General features: G+C 56.4%; 2 pseudogenes; one reads left to right on the forward strand and one right to left on the reverse strand.

Moving 5' to 3' along the window:
- The first annotated feature begins 444 nt into the window (after positions 1 to 444).
- LOC135325523 (class I histocompatibility antigen, F10 alpha chain-like) lies at positions 445 to 2,141 on the forward strand (annotated as a pseudogene).
- A 12,094-nt stretch (positions 2,142 to 14,235) lies between these two features.
- LOC135325547 (class I histocompatibility antigen, F10 alpha chain-like) lies at positions 14,236 to 16,953 on the reverse strand (annotated as a pseudogene).
- Positions 16,954 to 19,428: the final 2,475 nt, after the last annotated feature.

Here is a 19,428-nt window from a genome sequence, read left to right on the forward strand (position 1 = left end):
CATCTCCAGCCCCACGGCGTCCCCATCCCCACATCGTCCTCGTCCTCCCACATCGCCTCTGCGCTCCCGCCCACCACGCGCTCCGCGGAGATCTGCCCGGCGCCCGGTGGCGTCACCACTGCAGCGCCGCGCCATTGGCGGGCGGCCGCCGGCGGGGCCAATGGCTGCGCGACAAGGTGGGGCGGGATCCGCAGCTCGGCCCTGCGCAGCGCCCTCCGTGCGCGCCCTCGCTTTCACTTCTCCCAACCTGCCGCGCCGGGATCTGCCCAGCGCCTGGTGACGCCTGGGTCGACGCGAGCCGCTATTGGCGGGTGGGACAGAGCGCAGCCAATGGCGGTGCATCGCAGCGGAGCCAATGGCGGTGCGGGGGTGTGGCCCCCGTGGGCTTCGGTGCTGTGTGAGGGCGATGGCGCTGGCAGCGAGGAGGCCGGAGTGGGGCAGGCGATGGGGCCGGGGCTGCTGCTGGCGTTGGCGCTGCTGCTGGGGGGCGGTGGGGCGGCGGCGAGTGGTGAGTGCGGGCGGGGACCCTGGTCCCCCCTCTGCCCCCCCCGCCGCTGGGCTCCCTGTCAGCAGCCCCACGGACCGGCCTGCAACCGTCCCCGGGAGGTGCTGCCCCCCCTGACCTGCCCCCCGGGACGTGCTACCCCCCTGGACCCACCCAGGATGTGCTGCCCCCCCGGAGCCCCCCAACCTGCCCCCCCAGGATGTGCTGCCCCCCCAACCTGAACCCTGGGACATGCTGCCCCCCCGACCTGCCCGTCCTGTCCCCCCGGGACATCTTGATCCCCCGGATGCCCCCCAATGTGCCCCCCCGGCCCCTCACTGCACCCCGTGTCCCCACAGGCCCCCACTCCCTGCGCTACTTCAACACTGCCGTGACGGAGCCCAGCCCGGGGCTGCCCGCCTTCGTCTCCGTGGGCTACGTGGACGGAGAGCTCATCGATCGCTACGACAGCGAGACGCAGAGAGTGGTGCTGGGTGCGGCCTGGATGGAGCAGGAGGGTCAGGACCACTGGGACGAGGAGACCCGGATCAATCAGGACTGTCAGGAGACTTTCCGTGTGTACCTGGACATGCTGCAGAAGCGCTACAACCAGAGCGGGGGTGAGCACGGGCCGGGGCTCCAGGGGCCGGGCCGGGGCTCCCGGCGGCAGCCGCTCGCCATCAGCGCTGGGGGCTGCGGGGCTGGGGTGCCCCCGGCCCTGCGCTGGGTGCCGGGTCCGAGCCTCTGTGCTGTCCCTGAGCCCCCGTCTCCCTGCTTGTGTCTCAGGGTATCACACAGTGCAGCGCACGTACGGCTGTGACCTCCTGGAGGATGGCGGGACCCGGGGGTTTATGCAGCTTGGCTACGACGGGAAGGACTTCATCGCCTTTGACAAGGACACGCTGACATTCGTCACGGCGGATGCTGCTGCGCTAATCACGAAGAGGAAGTGGGAGGCTGAGAATGAGCCTGAGCGCTGGAAGCACTACCTGGAGAACAGCTGCATCGAGGGGCTGCGGACATACGTGGAGTATGGGAGGGCCGCGCTGGAGAGGAGAGGTGAGGGCGAGGCGGGACCCCCCGGACACGGGGACGGGCCCCGGGCTCGGCGCTGGGCCCAGGCGCCCGAGGGCGCTGCTGGCGGCACGGTGCGGCGTGTGCATCCAGGCCTGGGCGCGAGCTGCCTGACCTCCCTCCCTCACGCCGTCTCCCCAGAGCGCCCCGCGGTGAGAGTGTCGGCCAAGGAGAGCCACGGCTTCGTGACCCTGTTGTGCCAGGCTCACGGCTTCTACCCGCGGCCCATCAGCATCAGCTGGCTGAAAAAGGGCCGTGTCCAAGCCCAGGAGACTAAGCGGGGCAGCGTCACACCCAACAGCGATGGCACCTCCCTGCCTGGGCCAGCACTGAGGCCCTCCCCACAGAGAAGCACGAGTACCAGTGCCGCGTGGGGCACGCCAGCCTGCCGGAGCCCGGCCTCTTCTCCTGGGGTGAGAGCGGGTGGCCAGAGCTCGTGGTGTGCCCGCTGGAGGCAGCTCCCGGCCCCCGCTCCCGGCCCCACTCTCTTCCAGAGCCACCGAGCTCCCTGCTGCCCGTTGTCCTCGGGGCGGTCATCGCTGTGGTTGTCGTCATCACGGCGATCGCCGGCTTTGTGGTCTAGAAGAGCAGATGGGGTAAAGCGCCAGGGCTGGGGAGGCGGGGGGAGGGAGGCCGGGAGGAGAAGGGGCTCGAGCCGGAGCCCTGGGGCCGGAGCAGAGCCAGGCCGTGAGGTGCCACGTGGCCTGATGCCTTTCTTCCCGCAGGGAGGAAGGAGCAGGGGTATGTGATCGCCAAAGGTGAGTGCCGGGGCCGCTCCGTCCCAGGCCGTGCCTGGCAGCGGGGCAGCATTTGCTCTCTGGTTTCTGGCGGCCGCGGGGCTGGCGCGTCCCGTCCCCCGCCTGCCCCCATCTCCCCTCTTCCGTGCCCCACAGCTTTTCCCCGGCTGCAGGGCAGGGAAAGGGTTGGCGTCCCGCCGCTGGAGGCTGAGGCGCCCGGGCGCTGCCCTCTGCTCCTGGCGCCTGTGAGGCGGCTCCAGGGCCGGGTCCCGGCCCAGCGGGCTCTGCCCTGGCCCGGCTTTGCCCGCGGCTGGTGCGGGACCTGCAGTGCCACTGGCACGGGGCCGGGGCTCACTGCCGCTCCTCTCTCACAGGCCACGACGGGGCATCCAGCAGCTCCAGAATGGGTCAGAGCTGGTGCTGGGAGCGGGGCGGGGGACCCTGGCCTGGCGCGATACCAGGCTGGCACCCGCCATGGGGCTGCCGGCTGGCCGGGTGCTGCGGCTGGGTCCTCGGGGGCTTCTGCCTGCTCCCCTGGCTCTGGGAGGGGGGATTTAGCCCCGCAGCGCAGCTCCCATGGGGGAAGGCGACGTGGGGCCGGGGCCTGCAGGACAGGGCGCGCACGGGGGTGCGGGGGTACCCCCGCCCCCCACACCTCTGCCTTTATTAATTTTTTTTCTCTTGTCTTTGCAGGAAGCAATGCCGCCATTTAAGCGCTCCATCCTGGTAAACGAGGAGCCGCGGCCGGACCCGGCAGCGTGGGCAGCGGGGGCCCAGCCCGCCCGAGTGCCTGCCGTCTCCTCGCTGCAGCTTCCGGGACGCCGCCAAGCCCCCTCGGCTCCCACAGCCCGGGAGCAGCAGCACCCGACGCCCCGCTCGAGGCTAAACCCGCCCCGTTTGGGCGCTTGGGCGCTGCGGGGTGCAGGTGGGCACCCGGGGGCAGGTCGGGGGGCTCAGGCTTTTGTCTCACTGTGCCTTGGATCTGCTCCCTGGCTCTGACGTGCTGCAAAAAGCTGTGAAGGTGGCGTGAAGCCCCCAGAGAAGAGGAGTGCTCGGAGCCTGCTCCTGCCGTGGTCCCAGCTCTGAGCTGGGGTAAGACCAGTTTTATCAGTGTGCGAGGCAGGGTTTCCATCTGCCGGTTGCCTGGGAAATAGAGAATTTGCTGGATTTTTTCAGCACTTGTCCTGGTGGCTCTCTTCAAACAAGAACGCTGTTTTTGCAGTGGCTCTCTGAACAAGAACGCTGTTTTTGCAGTGGCTCTCTGAACAAGAACCCTGTTTTTGCAGTGGCTCTCTTCGAACAAGAATGCTGTTTCTGTGGTGGGCCTCTGAACAAGAATGCTGTTTTTTTAGTGCGTCTCGTAGCACAGGAACGTTGTTTTTAGGTGTGTCTGTTAGGACAACAATGCTGTTTTCTGACTGTACTGTTATGGAAATTAGGCTTGTCGGCCACCATAACAGGGCCCGACCCTAGCTTCCCGCAAGTAAAATTCAGAGCCAAATCAAAGCAAATTAATTAATTAAATTTTAGTTACACGCGTGCAGTAATTACAGCTCGAGCTGGGTGCCTCCAAAGATAGACCCCAACAAAAAAAAATCCTGGGCAATTACAGTTTTTTCAACTTAAATTTCCCACCCTTCACGCAGTAGTTAGGCCAATAGTAATTTTTTTGGTCTGGGGTCTCCTGCTCCTCATTGGATCTCATCATTGTTCCTAGGCAGGCTCTTTTTCTTCCTTATCTTTACTGTTGTGGTTTCTGCTGAGGTTGTACCTTCGTTTCTTGCTGGGTCTTACTGTTGTCTCTCAAGGTCCTGAGGAGGAGGAGGAGGTGATTCTAAATCATAACAATGAACACTGCCCTAGCAGTGAACTAAGGCTTTGCCCCTCAAGGTCCTAATGCCCTGCACTGGTCTTATTTCAAAGCCTAGACACCCTCCCTTTCCAAGTGTGAGACGCAGGAATGCAGACTGCTTGTAACTCCCTTATCTTCCCAGCTGGAACCGGCTCTGAGGCCCTTTTCTTACTGGACTAAGTAAAAGTTCATTATTTTCTCTAAGTGCGGCCTAAGGCTTCATCAAATTTAGCTCCTCATGCTAAGCAAGTTTTAGAGAAGTTGTGCTAAGCGGCTACCTCTAGAGAGTTTCAGTTTGCTATTCTTTAACACTGCCAGCACCAGCTGCACACCCAGGGGCTGACCTGCTGGATCCAAGCACTGCTGCTCAAGCCCATGCCCCTCACTGGCAGCATGCAGGAAAAACCCCACCTGCCCTGCCAGGCCTAGAGCCATGTCATCACACTTGGTACTTTCCAGGCAGGATCCTTGGTGCCCATACGGAGCAGCTGTTAAAGAATAGCGAACTGAAACTGTCTAGAGGTAGCTGCTTAGCACAACTTCTATAAATCTTGCTTGGCATGAGGAGCTAAATTTGCTGAAGCCTTAGGCCGCACTTAGAGAAAATAATGAACTTTTACTTAGTCCAGTAAGAAAAGGGCCTCAGAGCTGGGTCCAGCTGGGAAGATAAGGGAGTCACAAGCAGTCTGCATTCCTTGCAATTACTGTTTTTATAGATCAAGCAGCCCCTGATACACCAAAGTATTTTAAAGAGCATATGCCAGGCTGGCAAGGGGAGGGGGCGCGGAAGAACCAGGGGAGATAGATGGAATCAAAGTGAACGTGGTGTACAATTAAGAGTTAATGATGTTTGTCATTGTTGCGGGGAACAAGGGCACTGGAAGCAGGAATGCCCAGTGAGGCCCCATGTATTTAGGAATAGAGGGGCCAGCATGAGGCAATCAAATACTGAGAAGGAGACCAGGCAATTCCCAGGCAGTCCACAATGACAGGAGATAGGAGACTCAGAAAATACTGTGGAAATTGGAGTAAATTTATGGGATGTAGATTTGGATTTTGAGGGTCACGTAATGGCAAATATAGAAGGTTTAGAAGTTCCCTTTCTAGTAGATACCAGAGCCACCCTTTCCCTTTTAAATTTTGAGCCTAAAGGATGCAAGTCATCAGATAAAATAGTGATGCAAGGAGTGATGGGAAAAGGCGAACGAATGTTATCTAAGACCTTATTACTCACTATTGAGGGTAAAACAGTGTGGGGACATTTTATAATTTCCACAGATGCGCCCATGTGCCTTTTAGGGAGAGATCTCCTGCAAGCCTTGGATACTCAGATCTGCTTCCAGCCAGAAGGGATAAAGCTAATAATTACGGGTTCATGTGTTCTGGCTAAGACACCAGAACCAGAGTCAACTAATCTGCAAATTCCAACAGGTTTAGAATCAGTTTCTAAAAAATTATGGAGCTCTTCAGGAATGGATGCGGGACTACTGAAATCAGCTAGTCCAGTCTCGATAAAAACAAAAGGGGGATTGCCTCCTGCAGTTAAACAATATCCTATCCCAAAGAAAGCAGAGAAGAGTATCCAAAAACAAATTGATCATTATCTGAAACTGGGTATCCTTAGAGTCTGTGAATCCCCGTACAACACCCCAATTCTGCCAGTTAAAAAGAATAGGCAAGATTCTGATGTCGATTCGGAGTATCAGTTTGTACAAGACTTAAGGGCTATAAACCAACATGTAGTTGCTCCACATCCAGTAGTCCCCGACCCCTCAACCATTTTACTACAAATACCTCATTGTGCAACTTATTTTACTGTGATTGACCTAACAGCAGCCTTTTTTAGTATACCGATAGCTGAAGGTAGACAAGATCTCTTTGCTTTCACTTGGAAGGGACAACAATTAACTTGGACAAGGCTGCCACAGGGATTTACTGGGTCTCCGACTATTTTTTCGCGTATACTTAAAAATGACCGCTCAGATATCGAACTTCCAGGACATTCTGTATTAATACAATATGTAGATGATTTGTTATTAGCAAGTAAAGATTATGAGACATGTTTGAAAGATACTGTTTCTCTATGTAACGCTCTTGCAGAAAAAGGGCATCGGGCATCTCTGTCTAAACTTCAGCTGTGTCAAACAGAGGTAAAATATTTGGGTTTTATCTTGAAAGAAGGACACAGGTTAGTTGATTCAGAATGAGTAAAGACAATTCTTAATATGCCTCGTCCTGTAACAAAAAAACAACTTAGGGGATTTTTATGAGCTGTGGGATTATGCCGACCGTGGATTCCTGGGTTAGCAGAACTTACTAAGCCTCTGGTACAGGCAACAAAAAAGGAGGAGATAGAGCCTTTGGCCTGGGACCCAGAGAGGGAGAAAGCTTTTACATCTGTGAAAAAAGCATTGGTTTCAGCCCCTGCTCTAGGGTTACCAGATTATAGCAAACTATTTGAATTATTTGTCCATGAACGACAGGGAGTAGCAAGTGGGGTACTCACCCAAAAACTAGGCCCTCACCGTAGACCAGTGGCCTATTACTCCACGCAACTAGATGAGGTAGCTAAAGGCACTCCAGGATGCATCAGAGCAATAGCAGCTACTGCAGCTCTTCTTGAAAAAAACATAACCTGCAGCTTTGGGTCATTCATTGACTGTGTATGTGCCACATGAAGTAGAACTGTTAATGAAACAATACGCGACTCAAGCACTATCCCCACAGAGAGCTCACCACTATGAACTGATAATACTGCATGCAGATAATGTGACTTTAAAGAGATGCGAGATTTTGAATCCAGCAACACTATTGCCTCTGCCGGAGGACGGAGAGCCACATCATTCCTGTGAGCAGGTGGTCGTCAGCTCGAGCAAGCCCCGGGAGGACCTTAAAGATGAACCTTTGGAGAACCCAGACTTAGTTCTGTTTACAGATGGGTCATCCTATTATTTGGACGGAAGGCACCACTCCGGCTATGCTGTCACTAACGTCTTTGAGGTGCTCGAGGCCAATCCTTTGTCTCCATCAGTAAGTGTTCAAGGAGCAGAATTAATAGCATTGACCCAAGCAGCAAAAATAGGTAAGAGCTTGCGGGTAAATATCTATACCAATTCTAAATATGCATTTGGAGTGTGTCACGCAACAGGGATGTTATAGAAAGAACGAGGATTCTTTTCGTCATCAGGAAAGAAATTAGCTAATGGAGAAGAAATACATAATTTGCTGGAAGCAGTTCAACTGCCCAAAGTAATTGCGGTATTACACTGCCCAGCCCATACTAAAGACACTACAGAAATTAGCAGAGGAAATGCTTTAGCCGACGCAGCTGTGAAGGCTGCAGCTTGACAACCTCTGAGAGAATGTATGGGGGCAGTTCCAAGGATGGACCAGAGTGAGTGGCCAAACTTAATAGACCCCAAAACTATGTATGAAAAAGAGTGCTCAGTGGAAGAGAAAAAACAATGGGAACAGTAGGAAGCAAAACAAAATAATGATGGAATATGGATAATTGGGGAAAAACCAATTCTACCCAAAAAATATTTAATTACTATAGCTAGGTGGTTTCACAATAAAGCTCATGGGGGAGCCGAGGCAATAGCTAAGCAGGTACAGAAAGTATGGGCTGCTCCAGGAATTTATGCAGCTGCTAAAAGAATAACAAATAGCTGCCCGACCTGCCAGAATTTTTCAAGTAGCAAATCAAGCTCAGAGTTAGGGGGACGACCATGGGCTTACGTCCCTTTCCAGAAGCTGCAAATAGATTATGCGCATATGCCATCTGTCGATGGATACAAACACTTGTTAGTGATAGTAGATCAGTTATCAGGCTGGGTAGAAGCTTTCCCAACAAGAAAGGCCGACACAGGGGGAGTGGTAAAAGCCTTACTGAAAGAAATCATACCCAGGTATGGGGTCCCAGAAGCCATTGATTCAGATAGGGGTGCCCATTTTACAGCAAGCATAATCAATCAGTTATGTAAATCGTTAGGAATAAAAAGAAACCTACATACTCCTTATCACCCACGATCTTCAGGACAAGTAGAAAGAATGAATAGAACATTAAAAGAGAAAATAGCAAGAATATGCACACATGCTAGCCTAAAATGGCCAGAGGCATTAAACTTAGCTCTATGGGATGTTCAAAATTCTCCACGGCAACCCATAGGACTAACACCAGCAGGAATTCTTTTTGGGAGACATTTGGTGATACCAGGGACTTATATCCCTGCTAAGACCAGCCTATTAGATGGAGGTGAACGAGTAACACAATATGTACTAGCCTTACAAGAACGGTTTAAGGCCTTGCAAAATCAGGCTCAGTGGTTTCAGCCGGTGCCATCAGACATTCAGGCACATGATATACAGCCTGGAGATAAACTGCTGATAAAGGTATTCTCGCGAAAAACAAAATTAGAACCAAAATGGGAAGGACCCTGTACTGTATTGTAAAGTTCTTACTGCGCTGTTAAAATTCTAGGAAAACGAGTGACAGTCCAAGAAGCAAGCACAGCAGAGGTTGCAGCAGAACAGTGAAAACAACCACGTAAAGCTCAATGGGATACACAACTTCCCCAGGGTAATCTGTTCGGACTCGCCTCACTAACACAAATCTCTTTCCCTTTACTGCACCGTGCAGGATGGCAGGCAGAAGTGCCGTGCTGATGTTGCTGTTTCAAACCCTGGCAATGCTACTTTCCCTAACCTGTGGTCAAAGAACCTTAGAGTGGCCATGGTCCCAGGCCCGTGTTAAGTATACCGGAAGTATGGGATTAAATTCTACTAAAAACTTAAACCTCTCAACCCTGGTCATGCACGGAACTGAAGTATACTCAGAAAATGAATGGAGCTGGGATAATACTAATCAACTTCCCCAACTCCTGGGAGGGACAGGAAAGGAAATAAAGATAGGGTGTCGAATGATCAACGGGTCCACCCATGAGAAGGCGACTCAAATCTCTCTCACTAAAATCAAATCAAATGAAAAAGAAAGGAAAATTGGTGCCACTGAAAACCTGGATTGTTGGTACAATTTTACCTTAGAACAGCTTGTTTTAACAGTTTGTCTGTGGGCTCACCACAATGTGGGACTATCATTTAAATTTAAAATAGACATTATTGAGCCCAGCACAGCAATACCTACCCCGACTACAATTATTTCCACCAATATAAATAACTCTGTTACCATGAAGAGTAAGAAAACCTTATCCCCACAAATTTTTGAAATTGGACCGTATGTGATTAGAAATACAGGCCAACAACGAGTATTATTTAATACATCATGGTCTCTCAAACGAGTAGAGCTATTAATGCAAATTAATATCTCTACAATCAAACCGACCTGTTCACCATTCTTAGGTACGTCCTATGTGGGATGGACAGCGTGGTTACATAGGCGAACTCTCACCTCTCCAAAACGAACAAGGAGAGATGTGACCGGTATCATAGGAACAGGATTGGGAGTCCTAAACAGTATAGATGCTGAAGTACTCGTAAATAAACTGAGCACAACAAGTGACTTATACAGATTAAAACATCCATTGAGGTCTTCTTTATTAGCATTAGGAACTAACCAATGGCTTTCATCCGAGATATTACCTCAGTGGGAAAAAATGAATGAAAAAGATCACCAATTGATAATAGATGCACTTGGGGAAACTCTGAACTTTTCTGCGGGAACCTAGGGTCGAGCCCTGTTATGGTGGCTGACAGGCCTAACTTCCGTAACATCCTGATTAAACTGATCATTTCTAAAGGCATCTTTTCATCAGATGATCTGGACATATGCACTTTCCATAGTTTCCCAATTTTCCTCCTCCCCTTGCTCTTTGTCATTCAGATAGCTCTCAACTCTCCAGTTGCTGCTCAGAGCTTCTGGGCGTCTGAAGCTTGCCTCGTCTTTCAGCAGGCTCATTGTCTCTTAAACAAACTCCTTCACTGTGTGTCTATCCAGCCTTTCCTATCTATTTGTCAAGAACATTTCCTTGTAGACTCTAGACATCAGTACAGGCAACGTGGAGTTGACATAAAGTTGAGGACTGTATTTTATTTCTTATGAAACTGGATGATGTTTATTTTCGTTTGATCACAATTAAGACAAATCCTTCTGTGTCTGCTTGCAGCTAGTTCTCTAAGGAAAGCAGATGGGAACTGGTGCACAGGAGCTGTAGCATTCAGCTACAGCCTTGAGTGGAAAAAGGTTAGATTTTAACAAGAGTGATCTAAGTCCCCAGTGGCTGATGAGAGAAATGGCAGGGCTGGGGAGCTGGGAGAGAAGGTTGTCCATACATGTCTCCTATCAAAAATACTGCTTGTCCTACATGTCCAGACTTCATCTGGAGACCCAGTGGGTCAGTGTGAATTGGGGAATATGAGTATCGCTTATTCTGAAAACTGAAGAATAAAGAAAGCTTCAGAAGCAGACATCTGTCTTTTTCAGGTGTTCATTGAAATCTGCCTAATTTCAATACTCTCCTGAAAGTTTCCCAATTAGCCACACAAGAATTGACAAAATGAGGAAAATTATGGAAAGATGCATGGTTCCTTAGGTGTTTTTGCTTTTTAATGACCCCTCAGCTGTATTTGGTGCTCAGCCTGCAAACCGCAGATGCTGAGAGGAGACTGAACAAACCTCTCAAGAAGTTAAATACAGAAGAAAATTCCAAGTTTCTTGGAGAGTTAACAGGTCTCACTGAGGGTCATTAACAACAAAGCCTCCCCGGGGGCTGATTAAAGCAGAAAGTTGGAGGCCCTGATTGCAGGTAGGCAAAGGCAATGTGCAGGTGGCTCTGAGGCCAAGTCAACCTGGATGTGTGTTATCAAGCAGAGCAGCCAGGCACTGACAGCCAGCCCCTGGGTAGAGTGATCCTTTCCATCATGCATTGCTCAGGGCTCTTCCTGGGGGCAGTGTGCGGGTGGGGGTGCACAATGCTGAGTGCAGGACCATGATACGGCACCTCCTGGGCTCCCAGGGGACAAGGAGGCAGCAAGGCCACAGTGCTTTAAGGAATGACATCTTGTGGGCCTCAGTGGCAGAGGCACCCAGGTATCACCAAGACAACAAAGACCTAGTTCTGTTAGAAGCTTTCAACCCTGGCAGTGCCTTTGGCCATCTTCACCTCAGGCTGTCCTATGCTTTCCCATGCCTGTGTCTGTTTCCTTGCAGAATGTAGACACCCAACCTGCTTCCCCACCTTGTTCTCACCCTGGGATCTCCCAACATCTCCTGATGTCTTCCTGTCCTCACTTGCTTTTCCTTAAAACACAAAGCCAGGGGCTGAACTCAGACTCCCTCTGGGTGTCCTGTTGCACCACAGCACTGCCCTACGAGTGACATTTTCTTTTCTTAATGTCACATCTAAACTCTACAAGCTGCTGTTTGTGGCTCTTTCTCCTTCTCATGCTGTTCCCCACTACCAAGAAAAGCTCCATCATCTCTGAAACCACCCTTCAAGCAGTCACAGGCTCCTACTCTACTGCCCTTTGCCTCCACGTCAGCAGGCTAAAGAAGCCCAGGTCCCTGAACCTCTACTCATGGACAGGGTCATTCCTGCCTAGGCACAGGACTTGACACTTCTCTTGTAAATCTTCACAGGGTATCTGTTGTCCGAATCACCCAAGTTTCTCAAGATCCTTCTGGACAAAAGCTCCTCTGTGTCAAAACAAAAAAACACCCCCCACACACCAAAATAAAAAAAAAGAAATCCCCAGCACCAAAGAGTTAAGGGTAATCAGGAGTGGGCTGACTGTAGGGGAAGGGATTAGGATGGTAAGAGAGACACACTTAGAAGGGGGAAAAGAAAAAAACAAGGAAATTAAAAGCGAAGCAAAGGATTGGTCATGGCTGTCTTGGGGATTCCTGCCAAGAAGCCCTGCATCTGAACAATTCTGCCTGGAGGAGCACAAGAAAGCTGGCCTACTTCCACCGTCACAGGGAACCTGCATGTTTCCCTGACATCAACAAGAGAAGATCGAGAGTGGGATGAATCACGGACTCCTTCAGGGTGGAAGGGACCTCAGGAGGTCTCTAGCTCAGTCTCCTTGCTCACAGCAGGGTCAGCTCTGGGGTCACACCAGGTTGCTCTGGCCTTCATCCAGTCTGGTCTTGGAAACCTCCAAGGGAGGAGACCGTACCGCCTCTCTGGGCAACCATTTCCAATGTTTGACCATCCTTGCAGTGGAAACCTTTTCCTTATGTCCTGCACGAATGTCTCTTCTCTCAACTTATGCCCATTGTCTCTTGTCCTCCCCCCATGCACCCTGGTGAAGAGCCGGGCACCATCTTCTTGATGACCTCCTCGTAGCCATTGGAAGGCTGCCCTGGGATCCCTCCAAAGCCATCTCTTCTGCAAGTAATCAGTAATGAGACCTGCGGAGAAAGCAAGAAGAGATCCCATGGATCCCCAGAAATTGCCCCTTGGCTGGAAGGGCTGTCTCAAATCCTGATGCCCTGTGTGCCATGAGGGCTATCAGGAAAAGACCCTCCGTCCCCCAGGTGCTGCTGGTTGTGGAAGAACGCCCTTGCCAGAGTGGGGGCAAAATCCACCTGTATTTGGAGATGTTTACCGGTGGGCCTCCTTGCCTGTATTCCCCCTCCTTTGATTCATTTCTACTTTCTTCCTCCCATTCTCCCACAGAAATTTATTTGACTCTGGGGTGTGTGTCATGAGCCCATGTCATGAATAAGCCAAGGAGGTCGTATCCAGCCCCATGGCTCAGGGACTGGGATTCTTGGCACCTCAGGAGGGACACTGCCACTTGTGTCAAGGAATAGCAAACTGAAACTGTCTAGAGGTAGCCGCTTAGCACAACTTCTCTAAAACTTGCTTAGCATGAGGAGCTACATTTGCTGAAGCCTTAGGCCGCACTTAGAGAAAATAATGAACTTTTACTTAGCCCAGTAAGAAAAGGGCCTCAGAGCTGGTTCCAGCTGGGAAGATAAGGGAGTTACAAGCAGTCTGCATTCCTGCGTCTCACACTCCCAAAGGGAGGGTGTCAAGGCTTTGAAATAAGACCAGTGCAGGGCATTAGGACCTTGAGTGGCAAAGCCTTAGCTCACTGCTGGGGCAGTGTTAGTTGTTATGATTTAGAATCACCTCCTCCTCCTCAGGACCTTGAGAGACAACAGTAAGACCCAGCAAGAAACGAAGGTACAACCGTCGGCAGAAACCACAACAGTAAAGATAAGGAAGGAAAAGAGCCTGCCTAGGAACAACAATGAGATCCAATGAGGAGCAGGAGACCCCAGACCTAAAAATTAATATTGGTCTAACTACCGCGTGAGGGGTGGGAAATTTAAGTTGAAAAACTGTAATTGCCCAGGATTTTTTTTTGTTGGGTCCCTCTTCGGAGGCACCCAGCTCGAGCTGTAATTACTGCACACGTGTAACTAAAATTTAATTATTTAATTTGCTTTGATTTGGCTCTGAATTTTACTTGCGGGAACCTAGGGTCGGGCCCTGTTATGGGGGCTGACAAGCCTAATTTCCATAACAGTACAGTCAGAAAACAGCACTGTTGTCGTAACAGACACACCTAAAAACAACGTTCCTGTGCTATGACACGCACCAAAAAAACAGCATTCTTGTTCAGAGGCCCACCACAGAAACAGCATTCTTGTTCGAAGAGAGCCACCAGGACAAGTGCTGAAAAAATCCAGCAAATTCTCTATTTCCCAGGCAACTGGCAGATGGAAACCCTGCCTCGCACACTGATAAAACTGGTTTTACCCCAGCTCAGAGCTGGGACCACGGCAGGAGCAGGCTCCGAGCACTCCTCTTCTCTGGGGGCTTCCTGCCACCTTCACAGCTTTTTGCAGCACGTCGGAGCCAGGGAGCAGATCCAAGGCACAGTGAGACAAAAGCCTGAGCCCCCCGACCTGCCCCGGGTGCCCACCTGCACCCCGCAGTGCCCGAGCACCCAAACGGGGCGGGTTTAGCCTCGAGCGGGGCGTCGGGTGCTGCTGCTCCCGGGCTGTGGGAGCCGAGGGGACTTGGCGGCGTCCCGGAAGCTGCAGCGAGGAGATGGCAGGTGCTCGGGCGGGCTGGTCCCCGCTGCCCACGCTGCCGGGTCCAGCCGCGGCTCCTTGCTTACCAGGATGGAGCGCTTAAATGGCGGCATTGCTTCCTGCAAAGACAAGAGAGGAAAAAATCAATAAAGGCAGAGGTGTGGGGGACGGGGGGTACCCCCACACCCCCGTGCGCGCCCTGTCCTGCAGGTCCCAGCCCCACATCGCCGTCCCCCATGGGAGCTGCGCTGCGGGGCTAAATCCCCCCTCCCGGAGCCAGGGGAGCAGGCAGAAGCCCCCGAGGACCCAGCCGCAGCGCCCGGCCGGCCGGCAGCCCCATGGCGGGTGCCAGCCTGGTATCGCACTGGGCCGGGGCCCCCCGCCCCGCTCCCAGCACCAGCTCTGACCCATTCTGGAGCTGCTGGATGCCCCGTCGTGGCCTGTAAGAGAGGAGCAGCAGTGAGCCCCGGCCCCGTGCCAGTGGCACTGCAGGTCCCGCACCAGCCGCGGGCAAAGCCGGGCCAGGGCAGAGCCCGCTGGGCCGGGACCCAGCCCTGGAGCTGCCTCACAGGCGCCAGGAGCAGAGGGCAGCGCCCGGGCGCCTCAGCCTCCAGCGGCGGGACACCAACCCTTTCCCTGCCCTGCAGCCGGGGAAAAGCTGTGGGGCACGGAAGAGGGGAGATGGGGGCAGGTGGGGGACAGGACACGCCAGCCCCGCGGCTGCCAGAAACCAGAGAGCAAATGCTGCCCCGCTGCCAGGCGCGGCCTGGGACGGAGCGGCCCCGGCACTCACCTTTGGCGATCGCGTACCCCTGCTCCTTCCTCCCTGCGGGAAGAAAGAGGCATCAGGCCACGCGGCCCCTCGCAGCCCGGCTCTGCTCTGGCCCCGGGGCGCCAGCTCGGGCCCCTTCTCCTCCCGGCCTCCCTCCCCCCGCCTCCTTGGCCCCCGTGCTTTACCCCATCTGCTCTTCCAGACCACAAAGCCGGCAATTGCCGTGATGACGACGACCACAGCGATGACCGCCCCGAGGACGACGGGCAGCAGGGAGCTCGGTGGCTCTGGAAGAGAGCGGGGCTGGGAGCAGGGGCCGGGAGCTGCCCCCAGCGGGCGCTCCACGAGCTCCGGCCACCTGCGCTCACCCCAGGAGAAGAGGCCAGACTCCAGCAGGCTGGCGTGCTCCACACGGCACTGGTACTCGTGCTTCTCTGTGGGGAGGGCCTCAGTGCTGGCCCAGGCAGGGAGGTGCCATCGCTGTTGGGCGTGACGCTGCCCCGCTTGGTCTCCTGGGCTTGGACGCGGCCCTTTTTCAGCCAGCTGATGCTGATGGGCCGCGGGTAGAAGCCATGAGCCCGGCACGACAGGGTCACGAAGCCGTGGCTCTCCTTGGCCGACACTCTCACCGCAGGGCGCTCTGGGGAGACGGCGCGAGGGAGGGAGGTCAGGCAGCTCGCGCCCAGGCCCGGACGCACACGCCGCACCGCGCCGCCAGCAGCGTCCTCAGGCGCCTGGGCCCAGCGCCGAGCCCGGGGCCCGTCCCCGTGTCCGGGGGGTCCCGCCTCGCCCTCACCTCTCCTCTCCAGCGCGGCCCTCCCGTGCTCCACGTATGTCCGCAGCCCCTCGATGCAGCTGTTCTCCAGGTAGTGCTTCCAGCGCTCAGGCTCATTCTCAGCCTCCCACTTCCTCTTCCTGATTAGCGCAGCAGCATCCGCCGTGACGAATGTCAGCGTGTCCTTGTCAAAGGCGATGAAGTCCTTCCCGTCGTAGCCAAGCTGCCTAAACCCCCGGGTCCTACCGTCCTCCAGGAGGTCACAGCCGTACGTGTGCTGCACTGTGTGATACCCTGAGACACAAGCAGGGAGACGGGGGCTCAGGGGCAGCAGAGGGGCTCAGACCCGGCACCCAGCGCAGGGCCGGGGGCACCCCAGCCCCGCAGCCCCCAGCGCTGATGGCGAGTGGCTGCCGCCGGGAGCCCCGGCCCAGCCCGTGGAGCCCCGGCCCGTGCTCACCCCCGCTCTGGTTGTAGCACTCCTGCAGCATGTCCAGGTACACACGGAAAGTCTCCTGACAGTCCTGATTGATCCGGGTCTCCTCGTCCCAGTGGTCCTGACCCTCCTGCTCCATCCAGGCCGCGCCCGGCACCGCTCTCTGCATCTCGCTGTCGTAGCGATCGATGAGCTCTCCGTCCACATAGCCCACGGAGACGAAGGCGGGCAGCCCTGGGCTGGGCTCCGTCACGGCGGTGTTGAAGTAGAGCAGGGAGTGGGGGCCTGCAGGGACACGGGGTGCAGTCAGGGGCCGGGGGGGCACATTGGGGGGCATCCGGGGGATCAAGATGTCCCGGGGGGACAAGACGGGCGGGTCGGGGGGGCAGCATGTCCCAGGGTTCAGGTCGGGGGGGCAGCACAGCCCGGGCGGGGCAGGTTGGGGAGCTCTGGGGGGGCAGCACATCCCGGGGGGGTCCAGGGGGGTAGCACGTCCCGGGGGGCAGGTCGGGGGGGTAGCATGTCCCAGGGTTCAGGTCGGGGGGGCAGCACGTCCTGGGGGGGCAGGTTGGGGGGCTCCGGGGGTGCAGCACAGCCCGAGGGGGTCCAGGGGGATAGCACGTCCCGGGGGGCAGGTCGGGGGGGCAGCACCTCCCGGGGGCGGTTGCAGGCCGGTCCGTGGGGCCGCTGACGGGGAGCCTGGCGGCAGGGGAGGGCAGAGGGGGGCTGGGGTCCCCGCCCGCACTCACCACTCGCCGCCGCCCCACTGCCCCCCAGCAGCAGCAGCAGCAGCAGCAGCCCCGGCCCCATCGCCCGCCCCGCTACCGCCTCCTCGCTGCCAGCGCCATCGCCCTCACACAGCACCGAAGCCCACGGGGGCCACGTCCTCGCGCCACCATTGGCTCCGCTGCTGTGCACCGCCATTGGCTGCGGTCTGTCCCACCTGCCAATAGCGGCTCGTGTCGACCCAGGCGTCACCAGGCGCTGGGCAGATCCCGGCGCGGCAGGTTGGGAGAAGCGACAGCGAGGGCGCGCACGGAGGGCGCTGCGCAGGGCCGAGCTGCGGCTCCCGCTCCACCTTGTCACGCAGCCATTGGCCCCGCCGGCGGCCGCCCGCCAATGGCGCGGCGCTGCAGTGGTGACGCCACCGGGCGCCGGGCAGATCTCCGCGGAGCGCGTGGTGGGCGGGAGCGCAGAGGCGATGTGGGAGGATGAGGACGATGTGGGGATGGGGATGCCGTGGGGCTGGAGATGGAGTTGGCTCTGTCGCAGGGGCAGGGGGACGGGGACACCACAGGGATGGGGACATGGTGAGGACGAGGACTGCAGGCGAATGGGGATGCTGTGGGGATGGGGACACCGTGGGGACGGGGATGCTGTGGGGATGCTGATGGAGTTGGCTCTGTCACAGGGACAGGGGGACACGGTGGGGACGGGGGTCAGCTCCGGGGATGGAGTTTGGCTCGGCCAAGGGATGGGGACCCGGCGGTGGAGATGGGGACCCGAGGATGCAGGGACGGGGGCAGGGATAGGGACAGGAGACCATGGGGACATGGCGATGGGGACACGGGGCCAGCAGTGGGAGCTCAGGGAGTGGCGCCCATCGAAGGCCGAGCGCTGGTAGGTGGCCCCAGCCCACCCCCTGTACCCATAGGTCTACTGGAAGATGTGGAAACCTGCCCAAGGTGGCACCCATGGGTGAGGAGCTGCCCGGGGACCCAGGCGTCCAGCCCCGTTGCACCCCTGGAGCCAGGCATCCAGTCCCATCAGCACCCACACCCATCCATGGAGCCAGCTGTCCAACCCCATCAGCACCATCCGCCACCCATGGACCCAGGTGTCCAGCCCCATTGCACCCATGGTCCCAGCCCCCTGCCCCATTGCACCCACGTCCCCAGGCTTCTGCCCCATTGCGCCCACATCCCCAGGCCCCTGCCCTATTGCACCCATATCCCAGGGCCCCGCCCCATTGCACCATATCCCCAGCCCCCTGCCCCACACAGATGGGGCCACACTGCAGCAAGCCCAGCGCAGGCCCCCAAGCTGCCTGGCAGCTGCAGCACAGCACACAGGAGCAGAGGCCAAGGGTGCTGGCTTGGTGCAGCCGGCGGAAGAGAAGGCGTAGGGGGATCTCACTGCTGCCTGCAAGAGCCTAACGGGAGCGTGCAGAGAGCATGGAGCCAGAGACGTCCTGAGGGGCCTGGGGACAGGTTGAGGGCAACAGCACAGCTTGCAGCAGGGAAAATTCCCCTCAGAGACTGCAAATGGCCTTGGAAGCCGAATGGTGGTGCAACACTGGAGCAGGGTGCCAGGGCCGTGCGGGAATCCATCGCCAGAGACGGTCAGAGCTCGACCCTGACAGGCCCTGCGAAACCTCCTCTGCTTGCCTCCACTTGCAGCAGGAGGTTGCAGCAGACACCTCCGGAAGACCCTTCCCACCCCAGCTGCTCTCTCACTCTGCGACTGCTTGTAGGGCTTTCTCTGCAGCCCTGACTGCCTTCCTTGGCAGCGCCTGCACTAGTCTTTCTCCTGACAGTTCCCTGACACCAAGTAACACGGCGGGAACAGCTGCCGAGGGTTTATTTGGAGCAGAACATGGGCTGTGGGACACGATGCGGCAGCATTGCTGTAGCAGCCAGGAGAGAGCCTCCGTCGCTCTGCCTCTTTGCTCTGCGCCATGCCCCATCTCGGGCGACCTGTCTGGCAGCTGCATCCTCGCGCTGTTCCTCTCACTGCCCTGAGACACAGCGGCAGCTAAAAGCTCTGCGCAGAGCCCGAAGCGCTGTCCTGAGCCGTGACGGCCATCGCCTGGAAGGCGCAGCATGCGGGAGGGCAGTGATGCCTGTGGAGGAAGGAGAGCTGTGGGCGAGGGGCTGGGCAGGCGCAGGGCAAGCACCTGCCTGTCCCTGGCACCAAGGGCTTTCCCGAGGGCTCCTGGCCTCGGCATGGCCAGCCCCTGGGTGCTTCCTGCTGCCAGCCTCAGTGCCGCTCGCTGTGCCGTCCCCAGAACAGCTCTTGACTTGGGTACCTACCTGAGTCCACCTCTGGCGTGGGCCTGAGGGAAGACGACGACTTGTGCTCCTCTTGGGGCTCACAGGCAACCTGCATGGGGAGAGCAGCAACACACCCCTGTGTGGTATCAGCTGGCCATGCTCAGCATCCTGGTGCCCTGCGATATGTGAGGGGGGAAAGGGTCTGGGGTGGGGGGATGCTGTGAGTGGCCGCGAGCCCCAAGGGGAGGCACATGCAGCTGGCTGGGCAGTGGCACAAGGCTTGTCTTGGGGCCGTAGCA

The sequence above is a fragment of the Dromaius novaehollandiae genome, unplaced genomic scaffold, assembly GCF_036370855.1.
Source record: "Dromaius novaehollandiae isolate bDroNov1 unplaced genomic scaffold, bDroNov1.hap1 HAP1_SCAFFOLD_31, whole genome shotgun sequence".
Lineage (NCBI taxonomy): Eukaryota > Metazoa > Chordata > Aves > Casuariiformes > Dromaiidae > Dromaius > Dromaius novaehollandiae.